The sequence below is a fragment of the Vanacampus margaritifer genome, chromosome 9 (assembly GCF_051991255.1).
Source record: "Vanacampus margaritifer isolate UIUO_Vmar chromosome 9, RoL_Vmar_1.0, whole genome shotgun sequence".
In the NCBI taxonomy this organism is placed as follows: Eukaryota; Metazoa; Chordata; class Actinopteri; order Syngnathiformes; family Syngnathidae; genus Vanacampus; species Vanacampus margaritifer.
This window is the reverse complement of record NC_135440.1, coordinates 3,620,153-3,637,630: the sequence shown is the minus strand read 5'-3', so window position 1 is coordinate 3,637,630 and position 17,478 is coordinate 3,620,153. Positions and strand designations below refer to the sequence as shown.

Here is a 17,478-nt window from a genome sequence, read left to right as displayed (position 1 = left end):
TTGGTCTTGCTTTTATTCAGAATGAGTGAGTTATTAGTGCTCCAATCACAGAAAGCTGTGATCGAGTCCCTGTACTCCCCCTCCTGGCAGTTCCTGACATAGGCCACGGTGTCATCTGAGTACTTTTGAATATGGCAGGTGTCCAAGTGGTGTTTGATATCAGCCGTGTAAAGAGTGAAAAGGAAAGGGGCAAGCACAGTTCCCTGTGGAACGCCAACATTGCTCACAACGGAGTCCGAGGTAATGTTGTTGCCCAGCTTCACATACTGAGACAGGTCCGTAAAGTAGCTGTGTATCCATGTGATGAATGTTGGCTTCACCCCAAATACCTCCATCTTATGTTTGAGGATGCCTACTTGAATAGTGTCAAATGCACTTGAAAAGTCAAAGAACATAATCCTCACATATCCACCCGGTACATCCAGAAAGGAGTAGGTTCGGTGCAACAAATACAGAATGGCATCATCCACCCCAATTCCCTCCTGATAGGCAAACTGGAGTGGATCCTGTGCATGCTGTACCTGAGGTCTGAGGTAGTGCAGGACAAGCCAGTCCAGCGTCTTCATGATATAGGAGGTCAAGGCCACAGGTCTGAATTTTTTTAAATTAATTTTTATTTTATTTATTTTTATCTCTGATGCATGTGCTTCTTTAGGCACAGGTACGAGACAAGATCTTTTCCACAGAACCGGAACTTTGCCAGCCTGAAGACTGATGTTGTATAGTATCTGGAGGGGTATCGCTAGCTGCTCTGCACATTCCTTTAATAGGCGTGGGCTCACACCGTCCGGTCCAGGGCCTTTAGAGGAATGAAGCTTCCTCAGCACTGCTCTCACCTCATCAACTGTGAAGGCTGGAAGCGGTGTTGAAACAGGAGGAGCTAGGGGGGATGTCATGGTCGGGTGAGGGTGGAGGTTGGAGGTGTGGAGAGAGGAAGTGTGGGTGTGATGGCAGAAGTAGATGTCAAATTGAACCTGTTATACTGTAGTACAGGTTAAACTCATTTGCACGATCCCTATTACCATCAGGCAGGCTCTGTTTACTTTTAATTCCAGTGATAGTTTGCATTCCTCTCCACACCTCATTGATGTTACTGGCCTTCAACCGACCTTCCAGCTTCTGTCTGTAGTTCCTCTTGGATTTTTGTATACTCCTTTTCACTTCCCGCTGTATCTCCCTGTGCTTTTCTCTGTCACCATCCTTGAACACCATCTTCTTCTTGTTTAGAAGAAGCTTAATATCCGCTGTGATCCTCGGTTTATTGTTAGAATAGCACCTGATGGGAGTCAGAGGTAGAGCAACATCCATGCAGAACTTTATATAGTCTGTTGTACATTCCACCGTTCTGTCAATGTCAGTACTCCTGTTCTGTAAATCCTGGATCACACTCCAGTCGGTACACTCGAAGCATGCTCTCAGCAACTCTCTGGCCTCAGGGGTCCACTTCCTGAATGGCCGTGTTGTTACAGGCTGTGTAACTACACGAGGCCTATATACAGGTCTCAGGTAAACCATATTATGATCAGATTTACCTAGAGGTGGAAGTGCTGAGACTGTATACCCCTTAGCATAGCACAGGTCCAAAGTTTTCAGCTCCCTTGTGGGACAATCCACATATTGCATAAATCCAGTCAAATGGGTGCCGATATTAACATAATTAAAGTCGGCAGAAATGATGAAGAGAGAGTCAGGATGTAGTGTTTGCAGTCGCGCAACAGTTTTGTGTATGATGTCACACGCTACTGACGGCTCCGCACTAGGAGGAATGTAAACAATAATGGCGACAATGCTGTTGAATTCTCTCGGAACATAATATGGTCTAAATCCAACTGCCAGGAGCTCAATGTCTTTACAACACAGTCTCACCTTAACAAAAATATGTCCGGGATGACACCATGGATTGTTCACACAAAGGGCAAGACCTCCACCTTTGTTTTTTCCACTTGATATCACATCTCTGTCCGCTTGTACCAAGGTAAATCCAGGAAGCTCTACAGCAGCATCCAGAATTATATCTGTGAGCCAATTCTCTGTTAAACAGATAAGACTGCTCTCACGGTAATATTGTTGATGTTTGACAAGCCCCACAAGCTCGCCACATTTGTTGTAGTAGGAGTTGACGTTACCCATCACAATTGATGGCACAGTGGTCTTGAATCTCCTCCTTTTAGCCTTTAGCTTAGCATCCGCACGGCAACCTTGGCAAAGGTTTTTTAATCTCCAAAGGGATCGGATGTTTAATTCCATGCCCAGTTCGTTGTAGCATGAGAAGATCATCCTTGCTATATACGAATTTGCGCATGGCATACCATTAAAAGCTGTCGAAAAACTAGGCTATCCAGTTCTACTTCAGACGTGCTGCATGCAGACATGACCCAATCACTGTGGCGGGAACTTTTGACATTTTCCATAAATTTCACCTGAAAGCCAAATATCCCTAACTTTCTGTGAGTAGTGTATGTGGTTACACATGAACCTGCTAATAAAGCCAGAAAAACATATTAAGTCTTGCAACCCCCCACCCCCACCCCCCCCCCCCCCACACACACACACATTTTTCTTAGCTGATTTTTATTATAATAATAAATAATATTTTTTTCTCTTTATTGTTGAGTCAAAATGGAGGTGCCATGATCTGCTGTCCTTGAACCCAAATTTGATGAACAGAGATCGTTTCTGCAGCAACTCCGTAGGTGAGAATGCAAAGTGAAGGTGCTGTACTTGTTAAAAGGGTAGGGAGAAAGAGTCACAGTAGCAGCTGCGGTTTGCGATTCCCTCTCCCACGCTAACCTGCTAAATTGACCGTGAGATGACTGTGAGTCAGTGAAAATGAGGATAACATCCTCAGATTCAGATGCTCAACTGACTGAGGAAATACTTTCTGTGATGTCATTCTGCATTTGTAGAGCTTAGCCATAAACTACATGCTTGAACTGAGCATGTGAAGCCAATGGCGGCTTTCTCTGTACAAGCAGACAGACGTTTCCTACGCTGCAATAGGAGGAAATACTTAATTAGGATTATGGGATTTGTCTGCACCTTCAGGTTCCCAAGGAGGAGCCCGAAAGATGTCAGAGGGATATAAGTTTGGTCTCATTTAATCAGCGAGCGCGGCTTGTGCCGCTCTGACCCCAGCAGTATTTATTAGGGCTCCAACAAAAACATACGATTTTTCAGCGTGCCTGCCATTGCCCTTCTACTGTTGAGAGAAAGAATCAGATGGCTGAAAATAATGAAACCAGTTATTTCCCTGTCAGGCCTGAATGCGTTTCTCTTCCTTTGCTCTCGCATTTTGCCACTTACTGTATATTGCCATGGCAACTAGATCCTGTGCGGAATGCCTATCCTCCAGGATGTAAAGTCATTGTAAAAATGTTGTTACGAATCCTCAAAACAAGAGAGAAAAAAGCAAGGCAGTGGTGATTAAAGGAAGCAGTGCACAGGAATTAAGCATTTATGGGATTATGCACACAAATCCAACACAGCCCGCAAAGGAACTCCACTCATCCCGTGAGAACACTCCACTTGAGGCAAGCCTGTACCTGCCTTATCTCTCCTTTTCTCCTTTGAGGTCAACAGATCTACAGTAAGAGGTGATTGGCAAGCATATAGATCGAGTGCTGTGTTCTCGTTGCTATTCATCTCTGGCCGCCACCCAGTTCGATGGCTGTAACACTGCAGCTGCACGAAACCCACAGGCCATTATGAGGCAGGTTTAATTCCCGCAACAGTGGCAAGAGAAGCCTTTCAAGAAGGTTTTCCAGGCATGACACCCTGTCTGTCACATGCATCCGTTGGCTTTAGGCACGGCGGCTACAGTGTATTTTTCTGATCCCACTCCATCATTGTCTGCTCGTAATCTGCTGTCTGCGGTCATATTCACATTCAGCCTTGCTTGTTACATACATTGTCATTATTCATCCTTTTATTGATGTCTTGATAACGTAGATAAAACAAATGTAGATAATTTGTCCGCAGGTCCATTTGTTTAGTTATGACTCTTGTGATCAAGGTTATTTTCTGGCAGAAATAAAGGAGCTCATTGGTTATTTATGAATCTGCTTTGTGTAAACAAACTGACAAGGGCTCATCAATTCTCTAACTCATACCCATGTTGTCAGGGCGATTTATTGCAGCCTGTCTTTGTTTTAACAGGTTGCTCTCATAGATGGCCAAGATCACAAAATGTGTACTACACTCATGCCTTTAAACTCAGTATGGTTGCAAAGCCAGGAAATAGTTTTTTTAGCTCAGCGTAAAGACTGAGGGGCAAAGTACAAACCCTAGTTGAACTTTTGCAAAAGTCCCGCCCCGCTCAGTTGACGCTTCAGTGTCGGACATCCTTCCGGACACTTGCCACCCATTTAAATGAACGTACCAAAGCATGTCAGTGAGTGTTTTGGGAGAAATACAAGCGCAATATCTTCCAGATTGTGGCAATAGGTTCTACGGTATGCACTGGAATGATATATTCATATTATTAAAATTTGCAGAAAAGCAGACTTGTGAACTATCAAGGCTAAAGCATACAGGTCTCAAGATAAGTCAGAAGTAAACATCAATGGTGTCTCTCTCAGCATGTAAATTGTAATCACAGAAAATAATTCCCATTTTTAATAAATGTACCTATAAACTGATTGTTTTTCTTTCTCTGTAACAGTTTGTTTACTGAGCTCAGTGGCCTTGTGGTAGAGTGTCCGCCCTGAGACTGGGAGGTTGTGGGTTCAATACCTGGCCGGGTTATACCAAAGACTATGAAAATGGGACCCATTGCCACTCTGCTTGACACTCAGCATTACGGGTTGGAATTGGGGGGTTAGTTCACCAAATGATTCCTGAGCGCAGCCCCTGCTACTGCTCACCGCTCCCTCAGGGGCTGAGTCAAATGCGGAGAACTAATTTCGCCCCGCATAGGTGGGTGTGACAATCAGTGGTACTTTAACTTTAACACTAAATGCTAAGTGAAAGACGTAAACAAAATAAGTTATAAGTGCCTTACGATGTTATGTACACTTTGGTAAATGGACTGCTTTTTATATAGCGCTTTATCTTGTGTAAATAGATGAAACCAACATCACAGAGCTCGTGAAGTTACCCAGCCATCATTAACTAACAATGATCAAGTTCAGTCTGTTTATTTTTACGAGATGTCGCATCATAAAGAACTCGCCAAAAATGGGGAAGCACTCGCCGATTTCGGTGATGACGGGCCGATGATAATAATTTCCTGATAATGTACAATATTAAATAATCATAACATTGACATTCAGTTCTGTGGATGATCTTGCCTCTAGTGCTAAAGTGAATTTGACAACAGAGCTAAGAGTTTTAGCTTGTTTAGTTGCGATATGGCTTTAGCCTAGCCCTTTATTGAGCTTTTGCATGTGACGTCACAGCCTTCATGGGAACGCCCCCTCCGAGACACTGGACGGCAAAAGAGCCACTTGCCTTTATTGTAACTATTGAATCTCATACAAGGTAAAGTCCTTTATCTAATCGATTATCTTATAAAATGGTCATATCTTGCTTTGCGGTTGGTTGTACGGACAGACAAAGGAGTAAACCAAATGTTGCTTTTTATCGCATACCTACTAATGAAGACAAAAGACGCCGATGATTAGCAGCAATCAACAAAAAGGATTGGCAGTACAGACGCTCCCCTACTTACGAACATTCGAGTTACGAACAACGGTACATACGAACATGTCTACGCGCATGCCAAAAAATGTTCGGAAAGAGATGCTGTAAGTTAGATTTTGTATTGCGCACCTTTTTCCGAGTACTGTAGTGCTTCTTTCCGCCGCTAATACCGGCGCTTGGCGCTGTGAGAGCTCACCCAGCATTGGAGGCTCAGCAACGTGTTGAGGAGGAGGAAGAAGAAGAAACGCCTGTCGCTCATAGATAAAGCCATCGCACTCTTCGAGCAGCAAGACCCAAATATTGAACGTTGCACAAAGGTTGCAAATCAATTGAATGATGCCATACAGTGCTACCGCATCATTTATGATGAAAAAAGAAGAAAACTGTGCAATCGTCGTTAGATCGCTTCTTTCGGCCAGTTTCTAGTAAATCCTCCAAGGAAGATACTCATCAACCCTCATCTTCTTCTCCTCGACCCTCAACTTCTTCCTACATTGAAGTTACGGAGGAGGAAGTAACTTTTGAAGCCCATTCCAGCGACGACGAAGAACCTCTCATGATATAAAATCCTCCTCTTCCTCCATCAAATCCTTAAGCATCGAGTACATCTTCCAAAAGTAAGTTAAACTTCATTTTATTTATCTTATTACGTACATGTACATACTGTGTGTGTCTCTCGCTCTCTCTCTCTAACATACGTAGTACAGTACTGTCCGTATTCTCTTTAAACATAAATTATAGTACAAAATATAGCACTGAAGCAACTTACGAACAAATTCACCTTACGAACGATCGCTCGGAACATAACTCGTTCGTAAGTTGGGGAGCGTCTGTATTCACGGATTTGCAGCAATAATTTTTTGCGAGGTTAGTAGATAAATGTTGTAATTTTTTTTATTTTACAAATAAACGTACACTCTAACACAGATTGTAACAGAGGTGTCGAATTGCGTGTTTCAAATCACATGAATTATTATTAATTATAGTTAGCGTCCACTCCAACTGCACGAACACACAGCTTAGTTTTAAAATGCACCTTCTTCAAAACTATTAAGTGCATTTGGCTGTTTAATAATGGGGGATTTCGTCTTTTTGCTTGGAGTTTTAAACTCTGGAGCCGGAGTCATAATCATGAAATTACTGCATAGCTTGCCACTACGTTAATCATTTTTTCCATGCTAGTAAACATAGTAACATAACATCATCACAACGTTTCAATATAGAACGGACTGTGTAAAAATAAGTCAGTTAGCATGATAAACAAGTTTTACCTTTGCATTATGAGGTATATTGTCCCCCGGTGTGAGCGTAGCATCTCGTCCCATTGACCCAGCCAGCGCCAAGGTTTTAAATCAGCCCTGGTGTAAGGAGGAGAGACGGCATTGACAACATAATGATATAGGTCGTGCGCTATGAATTCCGGCAAAGTCGGCAATTTGATGAACTTGGTAAAAACAGCAGACAGAAGGTAAGGGGCTGTTTTCAAACTAGCGATCTCCAACTAAAGTAAATATTGCGCTCTATGAGACCCAACTAAATGTGCAACTTCGACTGACAGGCAAACATCAGTTGAAGTAGTAGATTCCATGGCTCTATGGGCAATAATCACTTTTGATTCGCTGAGTCACTAAGTTGCTCCGGTCCACTTCCATTCAACAATAATTTCCTTCCACCGTCCATCATATGGCAGTCACATGATCACGTGACGTCGGTGCAAATGGTCAATAGCTACCTTACAGGCATTTACCTTGGAGCAAATGTAGGAATGCTTGTTTATCTTGGAGACATTTAGCTGAGGGTGAGGCCGTCGACACTGTTTAATACATTGACAACATTGCTCCACTTCGTTTTTGGCTTTGGTAATGGAAAGAATATGACTTCACTTGACAAACTCTTGGGATTCCTCATGTCCGATTTACACAATCTAAGGGCACTTTGCTTCTCTATTTTTTTTTATTATTGTTGGAGGTCCACAACTTGTTGGTTTTATGTAAACAGTCTACAAGCAAGATGTCTGCTGAGCCTGAACCTACTAATTCACTGGTATAGACATTGAAAAACATACTGATGTTCAATTGAAGAGATGGCTTGAGTGTAGAGGTCTGAAAAAGATGGGAAAAAGAGCCGACCTAATCCAGAGGTAAAGTTTTTTTTCTTCTTCAAAACATCGCCTTACGCAACTGAGACTGACATACTACAGTTTCAACAAGCTATCCTTTACCACCATATGCCCTGTCTGTTACTGTATATCTGGTTGTCTTTGACAGTTGTTGGGAGTAAATTTGTATTGCTTTTTTGTGTCTGTGTGTGTGTGTGTGTGTGTGTGTGTGTGTGTGTGTGTGTGTGTGTGTTTGCCTTTGTGTATTATGAGGACATTTCACCTGAATACATGCCGTGCTGCGAGGACATTTTGAATTATGAGGACACAGCCCATGTCCTCATAATTATTTCAATGCAGAAGTGCTTCTAGGGCTGTAGAAGGCTTAAATCCAAAGTTTTAGCCAATGTCCTTGTAAAGCATAATTACGTGAATTTGTGTATTTTTGTGTATTTGATGGCGCTCCCTGTACGAAGGTCCTTGTAATGCACCACTTCATGAATAATTCACACCAGTGTATATTTCACAGCATTTGATTGGCTGACCATCACCTGTCCTCACAATTACGCACGTCTCCATAATTCAGTTTTTTCTCAAAATGCTGTGTATTGTGAATGTTTGTCTGTAGACACAGAGCCTTTTTTTTTTTTTTTTTGCAGCCACCATTTCCTAAGTAAATAATTAAATAATGAAATACCCTATGATATTTAATTATATATTTCAGTATTTAATTCTTTCAGTGGTTGTTTATTTAAAAATGTACAATGGTTAACAGCAGAGACAGAGAAACTGTCAGTGCCGTACATTAATTCATCATTTAACATCCCACCCTGCCTTTACAGTATAACATCTTTCTGTATGTACACCAGTGGCCAAACGTTTTGAGAATGACATTGATTTTCTAAGAATCTGCAGTGCTGACTTATTATTGTTTTTTTATGATGGCAATTTGCATGTACATGTACTCCAGAATGTTCTAGTGATTAGATGAATTGCAAAGTCCCTATTTGCCATGAAAATTAAAGTAATTTCCTTTAGTGACCTTACAAACTTTAAGTGAAGAAGGCTTCAGGGCACCCAAGAAAATCCAGCAAAAGCCAGGACTATCTCCCAAAGTTGATTTAGCTGCAGGGATAAGGACATCACCACCAGTGTAGAGCTTGCTCAGTAATGGCAGTAAGCAGGTATGAGTCCATCTACACTCATGGTGAGGGAGTAAGACTTTTGGAGGATGGCCTGGTGTGACCAGTGAAAAAGGGATTCCATAAACACAGACCAAAATAAGGAAAAAAGAGTTACAGTTATTTTCTCTGATTAACCCCCTTTCCAACTGTTTGGGGCATCCGGAAAAATGCTTGTCTGGAGAAGAAAAGATGAGCACTACCATCAGTCCTGCTTCATGCCAACAGTAAAGCATCATGTGACCATTCATTTGCAGGGTTGCTTCTAAGCCAAGTTACTGGGCTCGCTCACAATTTTGCCAAAAAACACATGCGTCCATTACTAAAGTATAGTACCAAAACATCCTCGGACAGCAACTGTGTGACAGCAGCAAGGTTATTTTATTTACTAAAGCAAAAAAACATTTTCGTTAATGAAAAAAATAATAATAACTTTTTAAAAAAGCAAACTGAAATCACATTAAACGATTACAAAATTATCTATAATTCTAGCAATAATATCCTTTGTTTTCGTCTGTGGTAATTAATTTAGTATATGAGCCTTTCGGGTTAATTTTAAATGTGATCTATTTTTTTTTTTTAATTGACACTGTAAATCATAGAACAATAGCCACTCTTATCAACAAAGTTCATAATCCAACACTGAACCAATTTGTTGATTTAAATGTGATTTATTATATTGCCCGGAGTACGGAAGTGACGTCATCTAGCAGCCCCGATAGAGAACCGCCCCCGGCTCTAATTACTTCACGAGACGTGATGGCAGTGTAGCTGTGCTAATGAGGTAGGTTTGAAGCTCGAATTTTTCCTCCAGAAACTTGTTTATTTTAATGTTGGTCGCTTGTGTACATTGCTGAAAATGATTTATAATGCAAGTCCAGTGTAAGTGCAGCTAAGCTAACGTTAGCATACCTAACCATCTGTTGATTATGATGGTTGCAGCTAATTATTTAGAATTGCTACGCTTTTGTTAGCGACGGTTAGCTCAGTTAGCATAGCAGAGCTAACCGTCTGTTGAGTAAGATAAATGCTAATTGAAATTTTTAAGAGGAAAGCAATAACAGGTTGGTTTGATAGGCTGGTTTGTGATGTGAAAATATACAATGGTTTAGTATTACCAGTACAGTATAAATGAAGTATTGGTAAATTGCTGCATTTGTGTTTACTTAAATTTGTTCTTTAAATAGAAATATTTCAGTAAAGTCTGTTAGTGTTCATTACATTTAATTTATGCAAATATTTAGCAGAGCTGTGCTATCCACTATTTTATTTTCGTTGGCACATTTACTGCACACTGCACAGGATATTATGGTCCACAGAAAGTCAACTTCAAAACATCTGCACCAAGTTACCTATCAAACTGATTGAAACTCATTTTTTTCTATAGCTTTAGATCATTATCTTCAGTGAGATATGTTAGTCATGAGGCCACAGAGGGCAAAAGTTAAACCCAAAGAAGAGGTAGCATATTTTTCATCCTTAGGTAAAGACAAGGATGGCTTCACCATAAAATATATTAATTCATTCAAAGGTGAGTATTGGTAAAAGATTCTTTAGTATGGGCCTAGTTTTCATTACTGTTATAATGAAATATTTCTGTTGTATCCCTTTTTCTTTGTAAGGTCGAAGAGTGTTCAGTTCCTGCTCCTTTCAGAAGGGAGTCTTTCCTACTGAATATCGAGGAGAAGTTATAAGCAAACACGAACGTGAAAACAGGCTGAGAGTGTATCATGATGCCCAGAAGGTTTTCATGTTTGAATTTCACTACAATGGAAAAACACTATGGTATGTTTATATGGTGTGTTGTCACACTTAATTTTGTTTTTTTTGGGGGTGGGGGGGTTATCGTGCAAGGTTTGACAAAACATAAAAGATTAATTATAACTCAAAAGCAAAAGTACATTCTTTTCTCAATATAATTTTTTTTGTTTTTATTTCATTTTTTTACAATATTGTGACTTATTTTTTTATTTTACTTTTACAGTTATCGTGAGTATCGCTAACCTCACAATATCATGTTGATTATCATATCGTGATTGCTTATCATGACATTTGGATATTGTTTCATACATGTGACATACTAGAATTACTGGTCGCACATTCATGATTACATGAAATTACAGTATAGCAGTCTAGTCTTAGTAAGAATTTAATTGTATTGGTATTTTTCTATTCATCTACCCCAGGTTTCCACTGAAGCACAACCTGATGAAGACACCGCTATCACAGACTGCGCCAAAGTTGACCAGGTGACTAGATTTCTTTTTGAATGTTGTTGAAATCAGTTTTCAGAAGCAAGACATTAGTGGAGGGTGGAGATACTAGGGCTGCACAATATGTGGAAAATATCTTGGCGCACGAATGGCTCATGCAATATGTGCATTGCAAAGACGTGCAACAAATGGATATTGGATTGTTTGTATACTTTAGTCTGAGGCTAAGCGATATGGCCAAAAAATTAAATAAAAAGTATTTTAAACCAACCATCCAGCATTCTGCCACCACTTGTGCAAAATTTCAACTCACAATAACATCTGGATGTAACAGAACATTATAACAGTTTTTAATAATCCAGAAGACAAAATACATTTCACGATTTAGCAAATTTTCAACGATTCAATTTGAATTTAATTTATTCAATTAATTTGATTTATTGCCAGGCCCTACTTGAGTCTGATTTTGACCAATCAGAGACAACCTTAATTGCGCATCGCCATACAAGAGAATTGTATCGAGGAGCATTACTAACAAAAAAAACCTTATTTGGATAAAACTAGATCAAAATGAGCATGATTATTTTTCCGCATGTACGTGTATTTCTTTAATTAGATTATGAAGATATATATATTCGGTCCATATTTAATGTCAAAATAATCTCCATCACTGTATAAAACACCCATGTCGCATGTTTTGTCAATACTGTGCACCCCTCGCAAGATACACAGTCCTCACAATGTCGTAGTTGTGAATAACTGACACTCTGAGGACAGTGTATTTATACACTGTGAGTTTAAAATACGTTTTGAGGGCTTGGAGTTACACATACAGTCATCACAATTCATACTCTGGTCAGGTATGGACACTCTGAGGACTGTGTATTTTCTTATTTTTGTGTCATTGTGAAAAATAGACTTCACCAATTTACACAAACCTGTAGTGCAGACAGATTTATTTATTTATTTTTGTAATGGCAAATAAAATGAGTTTGCATTCACATTCCTTTAACCTATTCATTGTTCTGTATGTACTGTAACTGTGTAAATGCACAGGTACAGTCGTGTTACTAAGAATTTAATTTTATATGTATTTTTCTCTTTGTGTACCAGGTTTCAACTGACGCACAACCTGAAGACATAGCTGTCACAGACCAAGTTGACCAGGTGACTAGATTTCTTTTTGAATGTTGATGTTGAAATACGTTTTTCAGAAGCAAGACGTTGCACAATATATAAAAAAAAGATCTTGTCGCACGAATGGCTCATGCAATATGTCTGTTGCAAAGACATGCAACAAATGAATATTGTATTGTATACTTTAGTCTGACTTTGACCAATCAGAGACTACCTTAATTGCGCATCGCCATACAAGAGAACCGCATCGAGGGGCATTACTAAAAAAAACGAACTTATTTGTATAAGACTAGATCACAATAAGCATGATTATTTTTCCGCATTAACGTGTATTTCTTTCTTTGGATTATAAATATCTCTCTATCTTTATCTTTATGTCTATATCTATATATCTGTCTCTCTGTCTATATATATATATATATATATATATATATATATATATATATATATATATATATATATATACTGTGTATGTATATATATATATACTGTGTATGTATATATATATATACTGTGTATGTATATATATATATACTGTGTATGTATATATATATATACTGTGTATGTATATATATATATACTGTGTATGTATATATATATATATACTGTGTATGTATATATATATATACTGTGTATGTATATATATATATACTGTGTATGTGTATATATATATACTGTGTGTATGTGTGTGTATATATATATATATATATATATATATACTGTGTGTATGTGTATATATATATATATATATATATACTGTGTGTGTGTATATATATATATATATATATATATATATATATATATATATATATATATATATACTGTATATGTGTATATATATATATATATATATATATATGTATATATATATATATACTGTGTATATATAGTATGTATGTATACAGTATATGTATAGATCTTTTTTTTAGGTCCGTGTTAAATGTTTAATCTCCATCACAGTATAAAACACCCATGTCGCATGTCAATACTGTGTAGCCCTCGCAGATACACAGTCCTCACAATGTCGTAGTTGTGAATAACTGACACTCTGAGGACAGTGTATTTATACACTGCGAATGTAAAATAAGTTTTCAGGGGTTTGGAGTTACAGATACAGTCCTCACAATTCATACTCTGGTCAGGTATGGACACTCTGAGGACTGTGTATTTTCTATTAATTGTTTCATTGTGAAAAATAGACGTCACCAATTTACACAAACCACTAGTGCTGACGGATTATTTATTTTTGTAATGGCAAATAAAATGTGTTTGCATTCACAATACTTTAACCTATTCATTCTTCTTTATGTACTGTAACTGTGTAAATGCACAGGTACAGTCATGTTACTAAGAATTTAATTTTATATGTATTTTTCTCTTCATGTGTACCAGGTTTCAACTGACGCACAACCTGAAGACATGGCTGTCACAGACCAAGTTGACCAGGTGACTAGATTTCTTTTTGAATGTTGATGTTGAAATACATTTTTCAGAAGCAAGACGTTGGCACAATATATAAAAAAATATCTTGTCGCACGAATGGCTCATGCAATATGTGTATTGCAAAGACATGCAACAAATGAATATTGTATTGTATACTTTAGTCTGACTTTGACCAATCAGAGACTACCTGAATTGCGCATCGCCATACGAGAGAACCGTATCAAGGGGCATTACTAACAAAAAATAACTTAATTGGATAAGATTAGATCACAATGAGCATGCTTATTTTTCCGCATTAACATGCATTTCTTTCTTTGGATTATAAAGATCTCTTTATCTTTATCTCTATCTTTATTTTCTATATCTATCTGTCTCGCTCTGTCCATCTCGCTATGTCTGTCTGTCTGTCTCGCTATGTATACAGTATATATATCTATATGTATGTGTATAAAAATGTATATGGATAGATCTTTTTTTTTAGGTATGTGTTAAATGCTTAAATAATCTCCATCACTGTATAAAACACCCATGTCGCATGTTTTGTCAATACTGAGCAGCCCTCGCAGATACATAGTCCTCACAATGTCGTAGTTGTGAATAACTGACACTCTGAGGACAGTGTATTTATACACTGTGAGTGTAAAATAAGTTTTCAGGGCTTGGAGTTACACATACAGTCCTCACAATTCATACTCTGGTCAGGTATGGATTCTCTGAGGACTGTGTATTTTCTTGTTTTTGTTTCATTGTGAAAAATAGACGTCACCAATTTACACAAACCTGTAGTGCAGAAGGATTTATTTATTTATTTTTGTAATGGCAAATAAAATGAGTTTGCATTCACAATACTTTAACCTCTTCATTGTTCTGTATGTACTGTAACTGTGTACATGCACAGGTACAGTCTTGTGTATTACTAAGAATTGAATTTTATATGTATTTTTTTCTTCATGTGTACCAGGTTTGAACTGACGCACAACCTGAAGACATAGCTGAAGACGTAGCTGTCACAGACAAAGTTGACCAGGTGACGAGATTTCTTTTTGAATATTGATGTTGAAATCAGTTTTCAGAAGCAAGACGTTAGGAGTGAAGAGTGTAGAGTAGATGCTAGGGCTAAACTATATAACTAACAAATATAATCACAACAATTGTTTATGCAATGTGTATTGCCAAGACGTTAAAAATACTGTATCCAACAATACGCTTGTATGGGACTAAAATTTCTACAAGTCAACATTAAAAATATCTCAAATTGAAGATTTGTTGGCAGTTTGGTGATTTAGATTATGCACTGTAGTGATCTTTTTTTCCCATTAATTTATTTATGGTGGATTTTAGAGGTGAACTCGCTATAATTTTTTAATTTTTTTTTAAACAGAAGTGTAAACATCAGGTAGTTTATTCACTTGTATCAAGCTTGGATAAATGTGCTTTATGTTTTGGACCTTTCGCTGCACTAGAATGGACTGGCATGATGGGTATTTTATCTTGTGTGTTATTTGTATCTGCAATGGATCTTTGTTTCACGCAACCAGGATTAATAGTGCAGGCATTTTCATTGAATGAATATAATTTAGTCAAGAGGATAAATTATGACCCATATTTATACCGCTGTCTTTAGTTGCAAGCAGCTAAATGTTGAGCAATTGTCTCAATCTTAACGACTGTCTGACTCAGTAAAATAGAAAACGTCTACTGTAACTGAAGGACTGTATCACACAAGACCCGTTTTAGGGGCAATGCCATAGATTAAGCATATTAACTATTCCTCTTGTTAAATGCTTCATCTCATCTTTCGAATAAATGTGGTGACTAGATTTATAATAATCTTTAGTATATGCACAAACTTTAGGTTCTAAATGCTTTTCTAGTTTGCTCCAGCATCTGGCACATATCCCGTTGATTGCAAAAAAAATAAAAAATGCAAAACTGCTTGATGATGAAGACCACCTATCTTTGGTAAATGAACTTTAGCACATTAGCCCATCAATGGCGGGAGCTACTTCTGCCGCGAGCGCTCGACACTTGTCTCAAGCTTCTACTTCGAGTGTAACATCACTAAGTAACAGCGAAGTAAAGCTAGTAAATATTTATGACCACCCGCCAAAAGGAACTTTAACCCGCATCCGGCAGGTGTCAATTTTAGAGCCGCTGTTTATATGCACATGTATGTGTGCGTCTACTGTATATATGGATATCATTGCTGTCCTGTGAAAAACACGTTTCCATTTTTAGGTCGCGGGCTGCTCTCCGGTAGCGATCCTTCTTGGCGGCACGGCTTGTATCACGGTGCGCTTTATAGTCTGGAAAATATGGTGGAAGTGTTTTTCACAGGACAGCGACAATATGTATATGTATGTCTGTATGTATGTAATAATTGTTTTTGTTTAAAAAATTAGGTTGCTGATGTATCCAGTTCAAGTGAGGATTCATCAGCAGAGGAATATGTTCCAGATTCTCACAGCACTTCGGACACTTCCTACATTGAACCTGTTTCAGAAATTCTGAAATCCGAAGGTATTCCAGTAATGAGCTATTAGAAAACTGCTCATCTTTAAGATGAGAGGTAGTCATGTTTTAAAGAATAAAATGTTCAATGTTCACTGACTCTTTTGCATCTGGTTTCATGTCTAACTTATCCATTACAAAGATGTGCTTGACCTAGATAACCTGTTCACATAAGAAGCATTGTTTTATTAACATACCAGTTTCAGTCTGTCCTAAAGTTGTAACATGGTGCTCAAGGATCAGGTATGACTTTGCATTTCACAGTATTGTTATGCACAACAATGCGACCTTATATCAGGTAAGTCATTACACATCAATGTCATTTCAGTTTGTGTAACGCCAGAATGCCAGAACTTTCAAGTCACTTCAGTGACATGGTTGCTGTGTGTTGTGTAAACTTTGTCCTTGTAATGTGAGTTGGTCCTCATAATTACCATTTTTGCCATGGGCGTGGCTTATTTAGCTCATTATCTATGTCCTCATAATTACTGTTTTTTCAGGTTTTTCTTTTTTTTGTGCGTTGAGTTTTTTCAAGTTTTGAAGTGAAATTTCCCTGGACGACCCCAAAAAAAATTTTTGGGTGCAAGTCCCATCTCTCTGGCATAAGCGGAAAGGGGTGTCCCCGTAATAAAAATTAAACAGGTTTGGAAAAAATGTCCTCATAATACACAGAGGCAAACCTGTGTGTGTGTGTGTGTGTGTGTGTGTGTGCGTGCGTGCGTGCGTGCGTGCGTGTGATTTGTAATTAATGAACATAATTGATCGATTTTAATCTCATATCTGCTAAAGGTCCCCAAATAAAGAATTTTAATTCTAGGACATTACGGAAAATTCTTTTTTACACAAGTTACAAATCACTGCGTTCTTGTTATTAGTCCCTTCTTTATTCTTAAGTGACGTGCCACTGCAGCCTACGGGTCATTCAATGGGCCAGATTTTAAATACTTGCACAGATTTCACTTCACATTCATGGACCTGACTGAATGAATCCACAGGCATCATTAGCACCCATAAGGCAAGGGTCATTGTTGAGTTTCAATACCAATAGGGCAGCCAACTGCCTTATTGGTATTGAAATTAGAAAAGCCAAATGGTAGAGCTGATCACATCTGTGTTGAGTGTTAATCCAAAACTAAGACACTTGGAGACAGCTAATAAATTAGAAATAAACACATTGTGTGTGTGCCTGTGCATTTGTGTACCTTTATACCCTGTTTTTGATCCAACGTACTATATATTTCTGACACTAGTGACC

At 38.3% G+C, this 17,478-nt stretch overlaps 1 long non-coding RNA gene across 1 annotated transcript; it reads left to right on the top strand.

The window, feature by feature from the left end:
- Positions 1-7,923: 7,923 nt before the first annotated feature.
- LOC144057596 (uncharacterized) lies at positions 7,924-16,790 on the top strand. The gene is made up of 7 exons (XR_013295292.1): positions 7,924-10,450; positions 10,542-10,704; positions 11,106-11,168; positions 12,246-12,299; positions 13,662-13,715; positions 14,674-14,739; positions 16,115-16,790. It is a non-coding gene; the product is annotated as an uncharacterized LOC144057596 (long non-coding RNA).
- Positions 16,791-17,478: the final 688 nt, after the last annotated feature.